Source organism: Podarcis filfolensis (genome assembly GCF_964270895.1).
Source record: "Podarcis filfolensis genome assembly, chromosome: 8".
NCBI lineage: Eukaryota > Metazoa > Chordata > Lepidosauria > Squamata > Lacertidae > Podarcis > Podarcis filfolensis.
In genome coordinates this window covers 66,845,574-66,864,543 of record NC_139611.1, presented here as the reverse complement: position 1 = coordinate 66,864,543, position 18,970 = coordinate 66,845,574, and the positions used below count along the sequence as shown (strand labels likewise).

The 18,970-nt window shown below is 47.6% G+C and overlaps 1 protein-coding gene across 23 annotated transcripts in view; it reads right to left on the bottom strand.

The window, feature by feature from the left end:
• EPB41 (erythrocyte membrane protein band 4.1) overlaps positions 1-18,685 on the bottom strand; it is a 140,962-nt gene extending 122,277 nt beyond the window's left edge. For 22 of the 23 annotated variants that reach the window (XM_083626814.1, XM_083626819.1, XM_083626836.1 and 19 more), the window contains exons 1-2: positions 18,263-18,663; positions 2,255-2,366 (exon numbers count right to left, since the gene is read on the bottom strand). The gene's annotated coding sequence lies outside the window, so the exon portion shown is untranslated. Of the gene's footprint in view, positions 1-2,254; positions 2,367-18,262 lie in introns of all 23 variants that reach the window. The other variant, XM_083626845.1, reaches the window with a different exon arrangement.
• Positions 18,686-18,970: the final 285 nt, after the last annotated feature.

Genomic DNA, 18,970 nt, shown 5'->3' with positions numbered 1-18,970 from the left:
TTTGTCTTTGGCAAGCCTGGGCCACCTGCAGCAGGCAAGACCTTTTATTAGGACCAACCAAAATGTCACAAATTAGCAAATACGCTTTCAGGTTCTTCAGAAATCTTCATCGGGCATGATGTTAAAAAACAGGGGTGGAATATGAGACAGAGAGAGAAAGCTGGCGTTAAAACCATCAAGCCTGCAGTTGTAGTAACTGTGCAGTGCAAACACCGGTCCTGAAAGACCTCACACTGGTCACATAACATTTCCAAGCACAATTCAAAGTGTTGGTGCTGACCTTTAAAGTCTTAAACGGCCTCGGCCCAGTATACCTGAAGGAGCGTCTCCACCCGCATCGTTCAGCCCAGACACTGAGGTCCAGCACCAAGGGAATTCTGGTGGTTTCCGCACTGCGAGAAGTGAGGTTGCAGGGAACCAGGCAGAGGGCCTTTTCGGTGGTGGCACCCACCCTGTGGAACGCCCTCCCATCAGATGTCAAGGAAATAAGCAACTATCTTACTTTTAGAAGACATCCCTGTTTAGGGAAGTTTTTAATGTTTGATGTTTTATCATGCTTTTAATATTTGGTTGGGAGCTACCCAGAGTGCCTGGGGAAACCCAGGCAGATGGGTGGGGTATAAATAATAAATTATCATCATCATCATCATTATTACCTACTCAAAAGTAAGCACCACTAAGTGGACCATCAAGGCCAATGAAGTTTTCCTATGCATGTTCACCCAGGAGTAACTCTCACTGTCATCAGTGGGGCTTCCTGGCTCGCAAGCAAGTTTAGGATTGAACCCTTAATGGGACTGGCCTCTCAGGTGCTAAGTTGGAACAAAGAATGGATGATCTCTATTAAATGGGGCAGGTGGCAGGTGCCTGTTTTCAAAAGAGCCATTCCTTCCTGGGTGCCAAAGAATAGGAAACTCCTATTCTAGAATGATGCTTACCATCATTAAATGATATATATGAGCATCACTTAAAAAAATTTTAAAAAGCAGAGCTGGCCCAGGACGTTTAAGCAGGAATGCCTCCTCCCAACCCCCCAAAAGAACCTCAGGTGCATAATACTCATGACTAGCTAAGTTGTTTTAGCAGCCGAGGCTGAAAAATCCTACAAGGGCATTGCCCCGTCCCTGGCAATAAAATACAATCACCATCACAATACAGCAAGCAGTTTAATGCCCTGACGTGACTCCCAAAATCATCTGCCTCAGGTGGCTGCAGAGGTGGATCTAGGGAGCAGGGCAGGAGCACTGGGTGCCCAGTCCAAGAGGGAGCCTTCTCAAAGCCCAGTAAGCAGAATGGAGGCATGGCAGTTCTAACAGGGTCCTAGAGTCCTCCCGCCTCCTTCCCAAAGCTGGGCAAGCACTTATCAGGCTTTGGGGAGGAGGAAGGGGGTCTCTAGGACCCTGTCACTGCCCTCACACCTCCTTCCCCAAGTCCAGTACTTTGTTTACCTGGCTTTGGGAAGGCTGCGTGGGGGTGTCAAGGTCCACCCCTGGTGGCTGCCTCACTCTACCTAACGGTAGGAGCGGGAAAGCACATTTCATCTATTTAGAACTATTATTTCTCTTATATGCAAGTTTATATAGATTTAATCTACAGTCGTACCTTGGAAGTCGAACAGAGTCCAATTGACTTCCAAAACGTTTGGAAACCAAAGCATGTCTTCTGATTGGCTGCAGGAAACTCCTGCAGCCAATCAGAAGCCGCGGAAGCCCCATCAGACGATCAGCTTCCAAAAATAGTTTGTGAACCAGAACACTCACTTCCGGGTTTCGATTGTTGGGGAGCCAATTTGTTCGGGAGCCAAGGCGTTTGAGATCCAAGGTATGACTGTACTGGCTAACAACCAGTAAGGTTAATCTTTTAAGATTTCTTTAAATTTGGGGCACAACCCTCAAGTAAGGCCAAGGTAGTGACGTCACCCAATTAAGTACCAAGTTCAGGGTACAGTGGTACCTTGGTTCCTGAACAAATTGGCTCCCGAACACCGCAAACCCAAAAGTCAGTGTTCCAGTTTGCGAACATTTTTTGGAAGCCGAATGTCCATTCCAGCTGTTGGCATTGTTTCCAATCAACCAATGAGAAGCCACCAATTGGTTTTCAAATGTTTTGAAAGTCGAACTGACTTCCAGAACAGATTGAGTTCGAGAACCAAGGTACCATTGTAGTCACAAATGATTAATTTTAATGCTCCCACAACAAACTTCCACCCAGTGACGTTGTCACCTTTTACATGCCTTGTTGTTTTCAACCTTACCTTGTTTGTTTCATCCCTTCTGCATATACACCTGTCACATTCATAATTCTTCACAACGCAACAGGTAAATTAGGCTTCGCCAAGAGGCTCGTGTCACAAGAAACCAGTTTGCCTGAGGCAGAAAGGAAAGAGAGAAAATGCCATTACCATGTTAGAAGTCTGAAGCAACAAAGGTATTTCCATCATGCTGGATTCATAAATCAAGCACGAGCTAAGGCGGTAATGCTTCTGAAAAGCAGTTGCTGGAACCTGAAGGGGAGACCGCTCTTGTCCTCAGGTCCTGCTTCTGAGTCTCCCACAGGCATGTGTCTACTATAAAGTGGTACCTGGGGGTACATACGCTTCAGGTTACAGACGCTTCAGGTTACAGACTTCACTAACCCAGAAATAGGATGAGAACAGAAATCGTGCTCCGGTGGCATGGCAGCAGCAGGAGGCCCCATTAGCTAAAGTGGTGCTTCAGGTTAAGAACAGTTTCAGGTTAAGAACAGACCTCCGGAATGAATTAAGTACTTAACCCGAGGTACCACTGTACAGCAATTATGCCTTTCTGAATCTGCCTTAGTTCAGGAACTAACCAGCACCCAAAATAAGGAGTACTTTAATGGTATCTATAAGGATGTGACAGAGTATTACCTGCCCGAAAATTAAAGTGAAGAGGATATTCAAGCTCAAAAGGACAGGTTTTTAATATAGCTTGGGGAGTTTGTTTTAAATATGGAAACTGAGTGCATTCTGTCCTTATGTAATTTCTGTACACGCCATCCTAGACATTGCCTGTCATTTAAAAGTGTAATAAACACAAACAATTTGTTCCATTTCCCCCCCAAAAAAATTCCAACTGAACATTATCAGCTTACCAACCGCATATTCCACCCCTTCAGCTCCACATTTTGTGTGCAACTATCATATCCCATTTGCTGCGGCTATTTTCAGTAGCGGGCAGCATGGTGGGGCTGCATCGCTCACCTGACCTCCCTGCAGCTACGTTGCTGCTGCATCCTGGGATGGGGAAAGGGGAGAGAGGCGAGGTCAGCATGGTGCAAACCCGCCAGCAGGACAACCAGACTGGCTCCGCTGGTGTGTTTGCGCAGTGACAACTTGGCCACCACCTCACCTATCCCCGTCCTGGTATGAAAGAGCGACATAGCCGGAGGGAGGTCAGATGAGCAGCTTCATCATGCCTTCCATTCCGAATCTGAAGGTGCATTTCGGCAGTTTGAGAGCCCGAGTACATCCTGGAGACAGAGGCAAGCAGGCACCCACACACACACAAGAACACAGTCTGTCCATTACCTGACCATTAAGGGTTCCCTCATCGAGAGGCGAGAGACAAAAGAAAAACCATTCAGAAAGGAGAGACCTCGCAGCCCTGGACAGAGAGTTGCTGAGCTCCGAGAAGCTGCTTGAACCTCTGGCAATCACAGTAACAGTTCCTTTGGAAAATAATTAGGCCAACTGCCACCCACACACCCACACCCTCTGGCTGGGAAGCTTGCATCGTCCCCCTTTCCAAGCAAGCAGTGCTGGAAGTCAATCCTGGAAGTTGGGTAAACTCTGAACAGCGGACAATGGCAAACAAGGCCTGGGAGCCCGTCTGACAAGTTCCAGATTATGTAAAACACCCGAAAAAATCCATTGTGAACAAGGAAACGGCAGTCTGTTTCTGCCTCCAGCCAGCTGGCAAAAGCAGGGCCAAGGCCACTTGCCAACTGCGAGAGAAAGTAATTTAAGCCCAGAGAGTTGCATCACCACATCAGCTCGTGATGCAAGGTGGCAGCGAGCAAAGCAGCGGTAGCACTCTGAGACAGCAATCCAAAAACATACTTCCTTTATATGGTATTTCTTCCTTTCCCTAATCAGATGTTGTAACAGGCTCTCCTGCAACACAGCTGCAGTTTAAGGAGTGTGGATGCCGCAAGGCAACAAGCCTTTCTGGAAAGCAACGTCTGCAGGCAAGGAAGGATAGTGGGCGGCCCAAAGGTTCTGAGAATGGCAGCAGGACTTGTTACCAGCAATGTAAGCCATGCGGCTACATGTATAGGAGCTAGAACCTGGCTCAAATTGTTTGAGCCTAGTTTGTTTTTACTAACCACCGTTCCCTGAGCTTGGACAGCAAACAGCACTGTGGGAAGTCCTAAAAGGAGAACAGGATGTTTTGACCCCCCGATGCATGAGAAGGAAGCAGAAGGACTCGTTCCTCTAATGCTAAACTGTGGTTTAGCATTGTTTCTGAGCAGAGTCCAAGTGTTTTGCTATTTTTATTTCATGCACTTTCATCCATGCAAAAACAAAAAAGCACCCAAATACTTTGGTTTAGCCCAATAGGAACAGTCACTCAGTGGAGAGCTAAAAAGAGGAAAATGAAAGCTCAAAAGAAATTGTTCCCTTTTAACTATGCCTAAATTTTATTCAACTTAAACCCCACAGGACCCACAAAGGCGGCCTTCTATCATTAGTAAAGTCTCACCAATTTTACTAGAACTTACACTAACACACAGTAATTTAGCCATACTGTGCTTAATTAACTTAACTTGCTCCACCTTTGCTTTGCAAAATCATCAGAGTGAATCACTTTCAGGTTTCCCCACACGAAGAACTGAACCAGTTCCAGAGATGCGCCAAACCGATTACCAAACTGCTTGTGGTTTGAACTGAAACGGCTTCAGCTCCACCCCAGCCTAAAATGTTCATTATGTGCAAAGTAACCAACTGGATTTTGCACATTTGTGTACATGTGATAGATCTTCGATATCATAGCTGGCTGCTTTCTTCTATAGTGTTCTTACTATATTCATTTTAAAAAGGGATCAATCGTGCTGAAGGCATAACAATAAACTTGAGCAGGTGGTAATTATTCTTCTGGTCCTACATGTAGTCCAGATCCACAAGCAAGGAAGGGCGATCACATGATTTCATTCAGAGGCTCTCCAATATGCATGTGAATAAGCTACTAAGAACAAATAGAATCATAGACTTGTATAGTTGGAAGATACCCTGAGAGTCATCTAGTTCAACCCCCTGCAATACAGGAATCTCAACACATGGTCTCCCATCCAATTTAAACCAGACCGGACTCTGCTTAGCTTTGCAAATGTGCTAGCAATTTTTACTGCTGCACTGGAGGTCTAGATTTAAAGGGGCACATACCACCTCCTCCTCTCCTTTGCCACAGGTATGGGAAACCATTGGGCCTCCAGATGTTGCTGGCCTACTATTTCCATCATCCTCAGTCATTGGTCATGCTTGCAAGGGCTGATGGGAGTTGTAGTTCAGCAACATCTCGAATGCAAAAGATTCCCCCCTCCTAGCCTAAGCTTCAGATCCAGAGTTTGATTTGGCTAAGGGAAAGAAACAGGTTCATGTCCATTAACCCCCAGCAGGGCTAACAGCAATACCAGAGGTGGTGGGGTTCAGCTGGGAAAGTGACATGGAGCAGGGTGTAGCCAAGGTGGTGTAGTGGTTAAGAGCAGTGGAATCGTAATCTGGTGAACCGGGTTCGCTTCCCCGCTCCTCCACATGCAGCTGCTGGGTGACCTTGGGCTAGTCACACTTCTCTGAAGTCTCTCTGCCCCACTCACCTCACAGAGTGTTTGTTGTGGGGGAGGAAGGGAAAGGAGATTGTTAGCCGCTTTGAGACTCCTTCGGGTAGTGATAAAGCGGGATATCAACTCCAAACTCTTCTTCTCTTCTTCAGGGTGGACATTGTGTCCTATTGTGCAAAAGGACAGCCATATCTTTGAAAGGCTGACTGGTCTAAGTCGGGTTGTGAGACAAATCCAGTGTTCGAAACTCCCATTGTTCTAGGCACATTTGCAACAGGGAATTTCATTAGCGCAAGCAGTTTCTGAGCTCTGGGCACAGTACTGCACCTAAGATTTCAGATTAAAACTGCAGAGTGGAAGGAAAGGACCTTTTTCTGCCTCCCCGTTTCCAGCTACTCTCTGAAGGCTGGAGAAGAGACCTTCTTAAGAATATTAGCAGGGTGGGCAGGAGAAGGACTAGACCATGTGAAAAATGAACATAATATTTGAGCTGCAGTTCATTCATTTCAAGCTTTGTATTCTTGTTATATATATATAAAAGTGTGCCTAGACATTCCAGTGTTGCACCATGACCTAGGCTTAAGGTGCCATTTAGCTCCTAGCTTTCATATCTCCGTTTCTAACACTGGATAAATTATCCTTTTTTTTCCTTTTTCCTTTTTTAATTTGAGTTCGGGATTTTTACATACTGGATAAATCATCCTAAGGAGGAGGAACATGAGAGGACCTTGACATTGCCCACCCACAGTAAGAACATGGATAGCAGACTGAGCTGCCAGACAGGTCATACTCTATCCTATTTCCATTTAATTATAGTATTAATTGCTAAATTTGCATCTATCCATAAAAATCAGGTCATGCAAATCCCTATCTTTTGCCCTCTTTTGGATTGATGCAGCTTGAGTTCGCCAGTGGCACAGGGTTTCACCCCTTCGCCTCAACCACCCTCCCAGAAAATTCAAACGCCAGTCATCACGCCCCTCCTGCCACTTCAGTTCCTGAGGGAAAATACTGCTAAAGGCTTTGAAGAGATCTGGGTCTCATTCCTAATTACATTAGGATGAATGGTTCAAACAAGAGTAGCACACCCTACCCAAAAATGTCTGGTGGGGCAAAGAAGCAAACCTGCCAGATCGCCATACTGAGCAGGTAATTGCCTTAAATCCTTTTTCTTTCTTCCTTTCTTTTTGGCTGACTCACTACAGGTGCCGAGCAAGGGGTAGGAACACACCTGCTGTCACTTCAGCTTGGAGCGAGCCATTTCTCAGAGCCAAGCAAGAACCCTCCTCCTGGTCGGAGGCAAGCTGCTCCTTCAACACAGTTAATTCCTAGCCCGAGGCAAGAGAGCGATTTTGGGGCAAGGAGTTGAGAGCTGGCTTTGAGCCAAGTTCCACATTAAGCTTCGTGCACAGCACATATCCGTGTCACTGGTTTGTCTTTAATTACATGTATGTGGGGGTTGCTGATTTTAATCCAGGTCACCGTGGTGTGGGGAGGGGAGGTTTATTCCGCCCCCCGCTTGCCTCACTAAGACTGCCACACCCACTCATGTGGTTGGAAGGCTTGAAGGAGGAGAAAGTCCCCCACATTAGCAAGGAATTTTCATCCTAATGGCAGGTAGGTGTGGTGGCAGTGCCAAATTTTTGTATAAGCTAAACAAGCTATAGCCTAGGGCCCCACTCTCCTGGGGGCCCCCAAAAAAATTTCACTATTAATGTACAGGTAGGTAGCCGTGTTAAAGGGACGCGGGTGGCACTGTAGGTTAAACCACAGAGCCTAGGACTTGCCAATCAGAAGGTCGGTGGTTCGAATCCCCGCAACGGGGTGAGCGCCCATTGCTCAGTCCCTGCTCCTGCCAACCTAGCAGTTCGAAAGCACGTCAAAGTGCAAGTAGATAAATAGGTACCGCTTCGGCGGGAAGGTAAACAGCATTTCCATGTGCTGCTCTGGTTCGCCAGAAGCGGCTTAGTCATGCTGGCCACATGACCCAGAAGCTGTATGCCGGCTCCCTCGGCCAATAAAGTGAGATGAGCGCTGCAACCCCAGAGTCGGCCACGACTAGACCTAAAGGTCAGGGGTCCCTTTACCTTTAGGTAGCCATGTTGGTCTGCCATAGTCAAAACAAAATTTAAAAAAAATTCCTTCCAATAGCACCTTAGAGACCAACTAAGTTTGTTATTGGTATGAGCACACGAAAGCTCATACCAATAACAAACTTAGTTGGTCTGTAAGGTGCTACTGGAAGGATTTTTTTTTTATTTTGTTTCGACTATTATTATACTTCTTAATTGTATTTCAGTTCAACAATCACTTTGATAAAATACATATTTTGTTATGTGCAAATGGCTTTAGATACCTATTAGGTCCATAAATTACCATATAGCATATATTCAACACAAAGAAACAGTGACATTTGTTGTTGACAAAGGACAGCTGGACATATAAAGGGCCCCATTACCTTCAGTAGCTTGGGGCCTCATCAAACCTAAATCCAGCCCTGTGTGGTGTTATAACGGGAATGTGTCATTGAACTACAACACCGTTTTTTGCTTGTCTATATGGAGAGGACAATATCAATAGCAGGTGCAATGGTCAAGAAGGTGACTTCTGCACAAGATACAGAAGGAAATGAGGATCAGATGGGGCTAATCAGCTTGAGAAAGAAGCCAATCTACTCCACTGCCTTGCGGGGCATCTCTGGGAGAAGAAAAGGCTAAGGAGGAAACTCTACACAAGTCTAGAGTGGAGTACCTAAGATGGTTGGATGGCGTCTTGCACACCTCCTTCCGGCAACTCCTGCAGCCCAGCTGTTGCCAGATGTATTGCTCTGCTTACCTTTGGACCACATCAATGAGGCCAAGAAGGGGGTCTTGTTGTCTTGGCAGCCCAGGACCTCCAAACACACTGCCCAGGCTTGCGCCCCAGGGAAGTCACTTCAGTGCTGCCAATGCAGCGGTTTGACTTCACCCACAGAGGTGCACTCCATTGTCTCTCAAGACAGCTGGACGCCAGCGGTGATGGTCCACATCACCAAGGTCTTTGAGGGAGTCGCTGCTAGGGAGTTGAGGAACAGAAGGGAGTATCCTGATCAATGACATGGCAGTAGCTGCCTGGGGGACCGGACAGAAGAAGAATTCCACCCCAGAACATTTTGTTGCAGGTCCCGCCAATTAAAAACGCTCAACACAGTTATCTATTCACTTATCAAACTTACACCCTGCCTCTCCTCCCATAGGAGCCACAAACACAAATGCGATCAGACGATACAGTCAAAAATAAAATAAAATATTTAAAACATTTTCATTAGTCCGCTGGCAGAGATCAGCAACTACATAGCGATGACAAGCCCATTTCTTTTTTGGGCCATTTCCCTTCCATCGATTAGGACTGCATTCAAGAAAATAGCTTCCACTGCCCTCCACCACCACCCCTTGTGCTTTGGCAGCTGGCCACGCTACATTTCCGGACACAATTGCTGCGTCTGGCTGGGCTCTTGCCAGAGTGGCTCGGTGCAGCATGTCACACCAGTGGCACTACCAGAGGCGCAGATGAGGAATCGCTTTCTGAGCCAAGCCAGAGGAGGCTTCGGGAATCTTCTAGAAAAGCTGCATTTTTTTTTTCAAGCTTCTGTTTGCTCATCATCTGGTTAGAACAGACTCAAGAGAGCTTCTTTCATTTCCGCCTTGGAAACTTTATTTGTTTCAAGCCCCAGATGTCAATTAAACATTACAGATGTTATTATTCAGACCTTCTAAATCATCCTACCTGAAAATGTAAAGTGGGCAGCCATGTGCGCTTATTTCATCGATCTAGGGAAGAGCAGGGGCCAAGAGGGCCTATATGCCACAAATCAGAGAGTCCCTGGTTCAAACCTCACCTCTGCCTGAACTCTCCAGGGACCTGGAGGGGAAGCCATTCCCTCAAATAAAAAACAACAACCCTATGATTAATTGACTTAGCATACCATTCATCAACCAAAAGCCATTGCTTTCAATGCTCAGACATGCTCTGTTCAGGGCAAGTATAATTTCCAGAGGAGCAGCCTCTGTATTTTTCAGCAAGAACAACAAGGAGTCTTGCGGCACCCTAAAATCTAACAAATTCATTCATTCATTTCTGTGTAATTATAAGCTGCCTTGCAGGGCAAAGCCCTATTGAGGCAGCTTACGGATGATTAGTTTCACAAGAATGTAAGAAGTGCGTTTTTGGACGAGGCCAGTGGCTCAATTAGCCCAGCATCCTGTTCTCACAGGGGCCAAATGGATCACCCAGTCACAGCAGGGTCTGAACACACAGGCAACCTCCCCACATGCAAGTCTCAACAACTGGTATTCAGAGACATGGGGGAGCGGGTGTCGCTGTGGTCTAAACCACTGAGCCTCTTGGGCAGGCTTCCTCAACCTCAGCCCTCCAGATGCTTTTGGCCTACAACTCCCATGATCCCTAGCTAGCAGGACCAGTGGTCAGGGGTGATGGGAATTGTAGTCTCAAAACATCTGGAGGGCATTGGGTGAGGAAGCCTGCTCTTGGGCTTGCTGATCGGGAGGTTGGCAGTTCGAATCCCCGCGACAGTGTGAGCTCCCGTTGCTCGGTCCCAGCTCCTGCCTACCTAGCAGTTCGAAAGCACACCAGTGCAAGTAGATAAATAGGTATCGCTGCAGCGGGAAGGTAAACGGCATTTCCATGCGCTCTGACACTTGTCACAGTGTCCCATTGTGCCAGAAGTGGTTTAGTCATGCTAGCAAAAATGACCCGGAAAGCTGTCTGTGGAAAAACGGCACCTCCCTTGGCCTGAAAGCGAGAAGAGTGGCGCAACCACAGAGTCGCCTTTGACTGGACTTAATCATCCAGGGGTCCTTTACCTTTTTCACCTATTCAGAGACATACTTCCTCTAACAGTGGAGTGATCCAGCAAGACTCCCATCAGCCCCAACCAGCATAGCCAATGGTCAGGGATGATGGGAGTTTTACTCCAGAAACATCTAGGAGGCCACAGGTTCCCCATCCCTGCCTTTGGTAACTGGGTTTGTTTCCTATAAGTTTCTTCATCTAAACTCTGGAGCATTTTGCACAGAAACTAGGCAGCGTCTTCCTGCTGACAAGCAAGCCATGCCTCACCCACCATCACAAGGAAGGTTTGCCTTTTAGTTTGCACAGGAAACCGTGGTGATGATTAACGTGTTGAAAGCCCAAGCCTACATGAGATGGGAGGTTCAAAATAGGTACATCACCACAGGAAGCAAGTTGCCATTTTGAGGCCAGACATCTCAAAAGCCGTACAGTGGTACCTCGGGTTAAGTACTTAATTCGTTCCGGAGGTCCGTTCTTCACCTGAAACGGTTCTTAACCTGAAGCACCACTTTAGCTAATGGGGCCTCCTGCTGCTGCCACGCCACCAGAGCACGATTTCTGTTCTCATCCTGAAGCAAAGTTCTTAACCTGAAGCACTATTTCTGGGTTAGCGGAGTCTGTAACCTGAAGCGTCTGTAACCTGAAGCATATGTAACCCGAGGTACCACTGTATTCTTCAATGACTCGGTTCCTGAAATTCCTTCTGATGGTACAGATAAAAGATAACTGATAGAATTCTACAAGATTTAGCATAACTGTGTGAAAACAGTAAATATCCAATGATCCCCAGGCATGCACCTCCAGATGGTGGAGACCTCAGGCACCATCCTGGCAACTGGGCATCTTCACTTGGCCGCAAGTGGCCGATAGCCAGGTGCAAAATGCACCGGGCGAATTTCGAACCCTGCCTCAGAGAGGTACATTCCCACTGACAGAGCCCCAATGAGGAATCTCATGGCATTAGCTGAATTTTCTGAAGTCTTCAAGGACAGCAGTAGTCTATCCTTGCAAAATCCCATCTTCTTCTTGCCTTATACACTTCTTCAAGAAAACACTAGCCTTGTACACTCTAGCACTTACCATCATACACAAATTTAATAAATAATATTAATAAATATATTTATCAGAAGCATTTAAGCAGATGCTAGGTATCAATCCAACGAGGATGGTACAGCTATGCTGTCCGGGGCTGCAGGCTGGTAAAGGCTGCTGTATGGATACATCACCAATATCTGCCAACAGAGGATACACTTAATGTATCTGGTGCTGCGGCATCGAGTCCATAGCAGCTTTCACCACCGTAAATCTATTAATACCTTTAAGATTCCATTTACCGTATATGTGTCTGTAAAATTATATTCCCAACTGCCCCAGGCCATTGCTTTTCTCAGCACACTCACTCTCTGTTTGTGGCACGAGTATTCAGTGCTGCCTTGGGCAATTTTAGACTCTGGACTAAACTGGTCTCACGCACCACCCCTCTGGAATTAAGTGGCCCTTCACAGAGGCCCTTTTTGGAAAGAAATGCCTGCTACTTCCCTTCTTCTGAAACATGGCAAGCCAGCCCTAACAAACCTGGGGGGCTGCAACATGCAGCGAGACCACACAGGCCCTCCCCCTAATCCAGTAGCAGAAGCAACACCCAGAAGTAGCCCCAGTATTAGGACAGCAGTCGCCCCTTCTAAGCACCAGAACCATTGGCAGGAGCCCAGTCATGCTGACCCCCAGCCCCAGCCTTTGCCACTACATGGTGAGTAGTTTTCCAGAATGCAATAGCATCCGTATTCCATTGCAAGGAAAGGAAAGTTTGTGGGCCATCCCTGGAATATTGAATTACTCACAACTTTTACAGTTAAAATCAAGAGCTCGCAATCGCAGGCAACCTGATCCTGGGTGTCTGGGAAAGGAACGGCTGGCTCCAGAGCACCAGAATAATCTAGTTTATCTCCCTATTCCTTCCTGCCACCCTTTGCTTCTGTTTGGGTCTACGCTGGCATTTGGCTCCCTATGCATGGGGGCCTCGCCATTTGATACCAGGGCTGGAAATTTGCCACCTAGGAAACCCTAGCTAGAAATAAGCAAAAGGGGATCTGCTTGCTGCAAATTCTATACAGTATACTGCTGCAGCACGGTTCGCTGGCCAAGTGGAGTGGTGGGTATAAATTAATGGGCTGGCTAAAGCCTTTTGTAACTGTGGTTTTTCAAGCCATATTTGCCAGCCTTCTTGGAGCACTGAAAGGAATGGACCAGTGGTCCATCGACTCCAGCACCATGTTCTCACAGTCGTCACTCACGTTGCCTGTGGGAAACCTGCCCGCAGGACCCTGAGTGAAACAGCACTCTCCCCAGTTGTGATTCTCAGCAGCAGGCAAATGCAGCCATTGTGTTGGTTCAGACACTAGGTACTACATGGACCAATGATGTAAGACAGTCTGTTCCTGAAGAACAAGTCAGAATTGGAGGATTAAGTTGGGAGACAGGACCTGGAAGAATCACCAACAAGACCTGGGTTCTGCAGCAAGTGGGTATTCAAAGGCATACTGCCTTCCAGTGCTGGAGGTGATTTCTGGAGGTTTAAGTTAACAGCACCACAGGCCCATTCGCCTTCATTCTCTGGCTCAGACAAGGGTCAAATAGGTGCACGGGAAGAAGAGAAAGGCAGGCCAGGGGAATGAAGAACAGGTCCACCTGCATATGAATAAGCAGCATTTTTAATGAATGCATTAAAAAAAAAAAAGCCCACATACACATAGAGCCACATTTAAGTCTGCCCAGCCAAGTTTCAGGTTTTAGAAGCAGCAGAAAGCAAAGGAGAGAATGTGATCAGCACACAAAAAACCAGGCGGGGAAGAAGGTGTTGCAAACTGTTCATCTGTTTTCACATTCAGCAACGCCTAGGGTGGACACCTATGCCTCACCGAAAAAGAGAAAACTTGTGACCAAAAGCAGGCCCAAAGTTGGCATAACATTTGCACATGCCACTTTACAAGTATCTAAATGCAAATTTCAGAAATAATTGCTGTGATTTAAAATAGAACATATTGAGTCAGACCATTCGATGGTCCCTTTAGATCAGTGTTGTCAACACTGACTGGTAGCAGCTCCCTGGGGTTTCAGATGGGAGGGCATTCCCAAGTCCTACCTGGAGATGCTCAGGATGGAACGTGGGACTGGTGTGTCATTGCAAGTGTATTCTGCAACGTGTTACTGACCAAAAACAACAGTGCATTAGCGGTGGATTTCTTCTGCAATGCTTCCTCAAAGCTACCACATCACTGCTGTCTGGAGTGGCTCTAAAGCAGCAAAAGCTGGGGGGGAACATTTGTGGTATGAAAAGGTATGGGATATCAGCAGGAAATTACAGGATATGAAGCTGTCCCTAAACTTTTGCATGTTTGAAAGCGGGAACATGTATGGCTCCCCAAAAAGCATCACGAGAACAATGTAAAACCAGCAAAACAGTGGTATAAAAACATTTTTTAAAAAATAAATAAAAACAAGATCTAAAGAAAGGCAGGGCAAAAAGGTACAGCTTTCAATTATATATATTTTCTTGAGACACTCAACTCTTTTGTCTTAGAGGAAGCAGGGGAATGGAGGTTGGAAGGGATGTGCAGGATAATTACACAAACAGTAATGCTTGTTACCTCAAGCTGGGTATTCCAAATGAACGTTCTTTGGGCTTGATTGTTTTAAATTAAAATTCCCAGGGCACGTGCCAAATAAATCCACCTCACAGGTCTGGGAAAGTTAGGCAGGCTCGTTCCTAGAGCCTACAGAACACCAAGTGTAGCAACACAGAGATAACAACTAGAGTATGTGAAGGAACAGCAATTTCTGGTGGTGTTCCTTGCACCTCCTCCACATCAGGAACAGTTCCAGGCCAAGACATTCTGCTGCCTGAAAGGGAGCCTAAAAGCCTTCTCACCCGCGCTAGGACTGGCAACATTCAAAAAACGTTTCGCTGCCTCATTAAAAGGCAAGCCTACCAAATTTGCATTCTGAAACAAAATGCAAACCAAAACACAGCCGCCCTTCAAAATTCATACCTCTCCGAATTTGCAGTGCAGTTCCCCAGCCAAGTTATATGTACAAAAAATGTGTATGCCAAGGTAAAGTGTGCATAGTAAAGCATGCAAAAGCATGGTTGGATTACTGCAATGTGCTCTGTGTGGGGCTACCCTTGAGGCTGGTTCACAGGCTGCAGCAAGTACAGAACATGGTGGCTAGGTTGCTCATCAGGGGCAAATTATTGCCAGCATGCAACACCTTGCATGTGGAATTTGCTCTGGCTTTAAATCTGCTAGTGGGCCAAGTTCATGGTGGCGTTGGTACCAACATACAAGGCTCTATACAGCTCAGGACCAGGTTACTAGAGAGACTGCCTTATCCCTTATACAACCAGTAGATCTCAGCAGTCTACAGGAATGTTTCTCCTGGCCAGCTCCATAGTAACTCTATGGCTGCCCCTGTTCTGTGGAATAGCATTCCTGTCAACATACGACAGGCTTTTTTTTACTATCTGCACTTTCCAGAAACAACTGAATACACTTTTGTTCCTACAGGCTTTCCCAGCTGGATAAATGGGTCTTTGCCCAGAGGGTATATTTTGCATTGTTTTAGTTTTGTTTTTAAATGTAGCAGCTCCTCCCCCCCCCCTTTCATTGCACATAGCCTTGAGACAGCTGTGTAGAAATACATTGTCATTGTTGATAATAATAATAATAATAATAATAATAATAATAATAATAATAATGTGAGGTTGCTTCAAGGAGAAGGAAACCTTTGGCAGACTAGGGGTTCTAGAACAGGATGAGCAAGGAGAGCAGGGAAGAATTTGTCAGGACGCGGGTAGCACTGTGGTCTAAACCACAGAGCCTAGGACTTGCTGATCCGAAGGTCGGCGGTTCGAATCCCCGCAACAGGGTGAGCTCCCGTTGCTCGATCCCTGCTCCTGCCAACCTAGCAGTTCTAAAGAACGCCAGTGCAAGTAGATAATTAGGTACCGCTCCGGCGGGAAGGTAAACGGCGTTTCCGTGCACTGCTCTGGTTCGCCAGAAGCGGCTTAGTCATGCTGGCCACATGACCTGGAAGCTGTATGCCAGCTCCCTTGGCCAATAAAGCGAGATGAGCGCCGCAACCCCAGAGTCACCCACAACTGGACCTAATGGTCAGGGGTCCCTTTACCTTTTAAGAAGGGTAAAGCCTTGCACAGATTCAGGGGGGAAAGCAGGAAAGCAGCGAAGGGATTTCAGGAGGGGTGTGTCAACAATGGCTTTGGTGAAACAAGCTCTCTCTTTTCCAGCCCAGGCTGTTGGGACAGGTCTTGCCTTCCCAGACTGGTGGAGGCGGGTCCATCAGGGCAAATGGGGCCCTGCCCCAGTCTACCTTCAGCCACCCGCCACCTGCCTGTCTTCTTGCTTACAGCCAGTCTAGGGGGTGGCCCTGGCTCAGCATTGCCCTTGTAGAAAGAATTCAAGGGCCCAAACCAGAACTAGTTAGCTCCACCTGTCTTTGGGCTCTACCTACTGATTTACTGCATTTGCACTAAAAAGCTAACAAATTTTCATGAGGATGGTTTTTTATATATTTTTTTAAAAAATCGCAAAGTGATGTGGAAATGTGAAGAACTCAACTCTCCCTCTTTCTATAAGAAACTGAAATAAACCAAAATTGACAGATTCACCCACCCTTACTCCCAGGTAACCAGGCTTAGGACTGTAGCCTGATGCAGCCTCTTAGTTCACCTTCCTGCTGCCCAGCCAATTCTTGAAGGAAAGGGGAGGGTGGAGAAGGAGGCCAGGCTCCCACCCGCCACTCTCTGGGTGGAGAAAGTTGGTAGAGAGAAGTTTTGTCCCTCTCCCAAACCACTAGAACTCATGCACATCCAGTGAAGCTGGAAGATTCATGACAGATAAAAAGGACGCACTTCTTCACATAGCTAAACTATGGAACTCGCTGCTACAGGAGGCAGGAATGACCACCAACCTGGGTGGCTTTAAAAGAAGATGGGACGAATTCATGGGATGGCTACTAGCCATGGGGGCTACTGCCTCTACAGCTGAGAGGCAGCGATACTTTCCAATGCCAACTGATTGAAACCACAGAAGAGGAGAGTGCTCTTGTGGTCAGATCCTGCTTGTGGGTTTCCCAAAGGCATCCACGTTGCCCACTGTGACAGACGGGTGCTGGACTAGAAGGGTCATTCGCCTGACCTTCCTAGGCTCTTAAACCACAAATCATATGCCTTCCAAATTCTTCCCCCACTGTTCCAAATGACATTAACCTTGGGTTTGCAGCGGCAGCGCTGTACGTGATCAGGAAAGCTAGTCAAAACTAACCCGTGTGCCGCTCAAGGCAAGCAAAACTTTCTCCCTGTTTTGTCTGCTGGCGCTTTGCCCTCCGCCCTGGTTGTGTGGGGCTCTGTTGGCTCCGGCATGTGCAAGCCACAGCAGGGATATTCTCCAGCAAGTGGAGGGAGACAGACAGAGAGAGAGAGAGAGAGACCAGATTCCGCAGTGCTTCCCTGGCACAGCCTTCTTTCTATGCCCGGAATCTGCTGATCTTTCACTCCCAAGCCAGGAAAATCATCCAGCAAAGCGCCTGCCCCTCAGCTGCCGGCACTGCAGTGCTACAAGGCTTCTCCCCATCCCCAAAACACACACGCGCACAAAAAGGCAAAGGCATAACAGCTCAACCTTTAAAATTAAATTTTAGAGCACGGGGAGGGGCAGGGCTTGCTAGATCGGCGACGCACATTGCAGAGATGGCTTTCTGGACACAAACAGGTGTGTGTCCGTCCCCCCCACTCCTCCCCGCCCGCAAAAGTTTGGGAAAGCAGGAAGTCTCTCCTTTAGATGACTTGGCATGTGCAGAGAATTGGAGGCGGCGGGGCAAGGCGGAGAAGGAAGGAGCCGGCGGGACAGCCGCTATTATTGCCGAGAAGTTTTCTCCAGCGGCGTGGTCGCCTCGGCGTCTCCGTTTGCTGAGTAATGGCAACACGGAAACGTCACCGCAACGCCGCCGAGATGTGCAAAGTCATTCCAGGCGCCGGGAGAATCTCGACAGCTTTGGAAAAAGGAGAGCGGCCAGATCTGATCTGATGATGAGATTCTACTTCTGTGCCGCTTTTCATCCGAAGGAATCCCAAAGCGGAATAATTAATAATAATAATAATAATAGGCAGCAACCCGGAGGAGGGGGCCGCGTTTTCACCCCTTCCCCCCTCTCCTCTCCTCCCCACCCACCCACCCCATAACACACCTCACCCCCTAAATTTGCAATCCTCTTCAAGCAAAAGAGAAAAAGTAGCGGAGGCAAGAATGGGAGAGCGCTGGCCCAGTTAGATCACAGAATCCACCAACTCTCCAAAGTGGTCGTTTCATCTGCAGAGAGAGAGAGAGTCTGTCCCTTTCCTCTTTCTTCTGGCTTGCAAGTTATAATCCACTGGCTTCTTCGAGCCTTCTTCCTCTTCCTCCGCTCCACCCCAAAGACCTGGATACCCCAAAGACGAATCTCCTTCGTTTTAGCAACGGCTTTCTGCCCCAGCCCCATCATCTCTCTCCCTCTCTCTCTCCCTCTCCCATCCGCCCTTCCTCGGATCTGGCCTTACCTGAGCCGGTCACTTTTGCAAAGCAGGCCCGGAGCAGCCCAGCGAGTCAGGGGCGAGTTAAAGGACTCCTCGCCCTTTAAGAAGCAGCCGCTCTGCCTCCGCCAGCCGCTCTCGGGAGCCCTTTCCACCTGCACCGCTGGGGACCTGCCTCTTCTGACGTCACTCCAGCGATGGGCCACGCCCTCCGTCCACCGTTCCCGGTTGGTCACTGGCTGGCTGTCCCGCCGATCATTTCCCTCCGGGGCGCAGCGTTCCCGGACCTTGGCAGCTCCAATGAATGGAGGCGGCGGCGGCTGGCAGGTGAAGCCGCGTGACGCCTGAAGCAAAGAGGACCGAGAAACAGCGTCTCACCCCCCCCCCAAAAAAAAATAGGATTAGTGCATGCAAAAAGTGCCAAGCCGGGAACAGCCAGTTCGTTTCCAGCTGCTACCGCTGAATTTGAGGAAAACCTTTGCAGCATTCTGATTGGCTGGAATGGCCGTGATGTCACAGAAAGTTTTTGCTCGGGTACTGACATGACCTCAGGAAGCCAGCCCAGAAGCATTTGCAATTTCTAATAGAATTCTGCTACTAAAATAAGCTCCATCACTGAAATTCAAACTCTCATCTATGGATAACATCTGCTTTTTTTAAAGAAATAAAAAAGAGCAATGGATCCAAACTACAAGAAAGAAGATTCCACCTAAACATTAGGAAGAACTTCCTGAC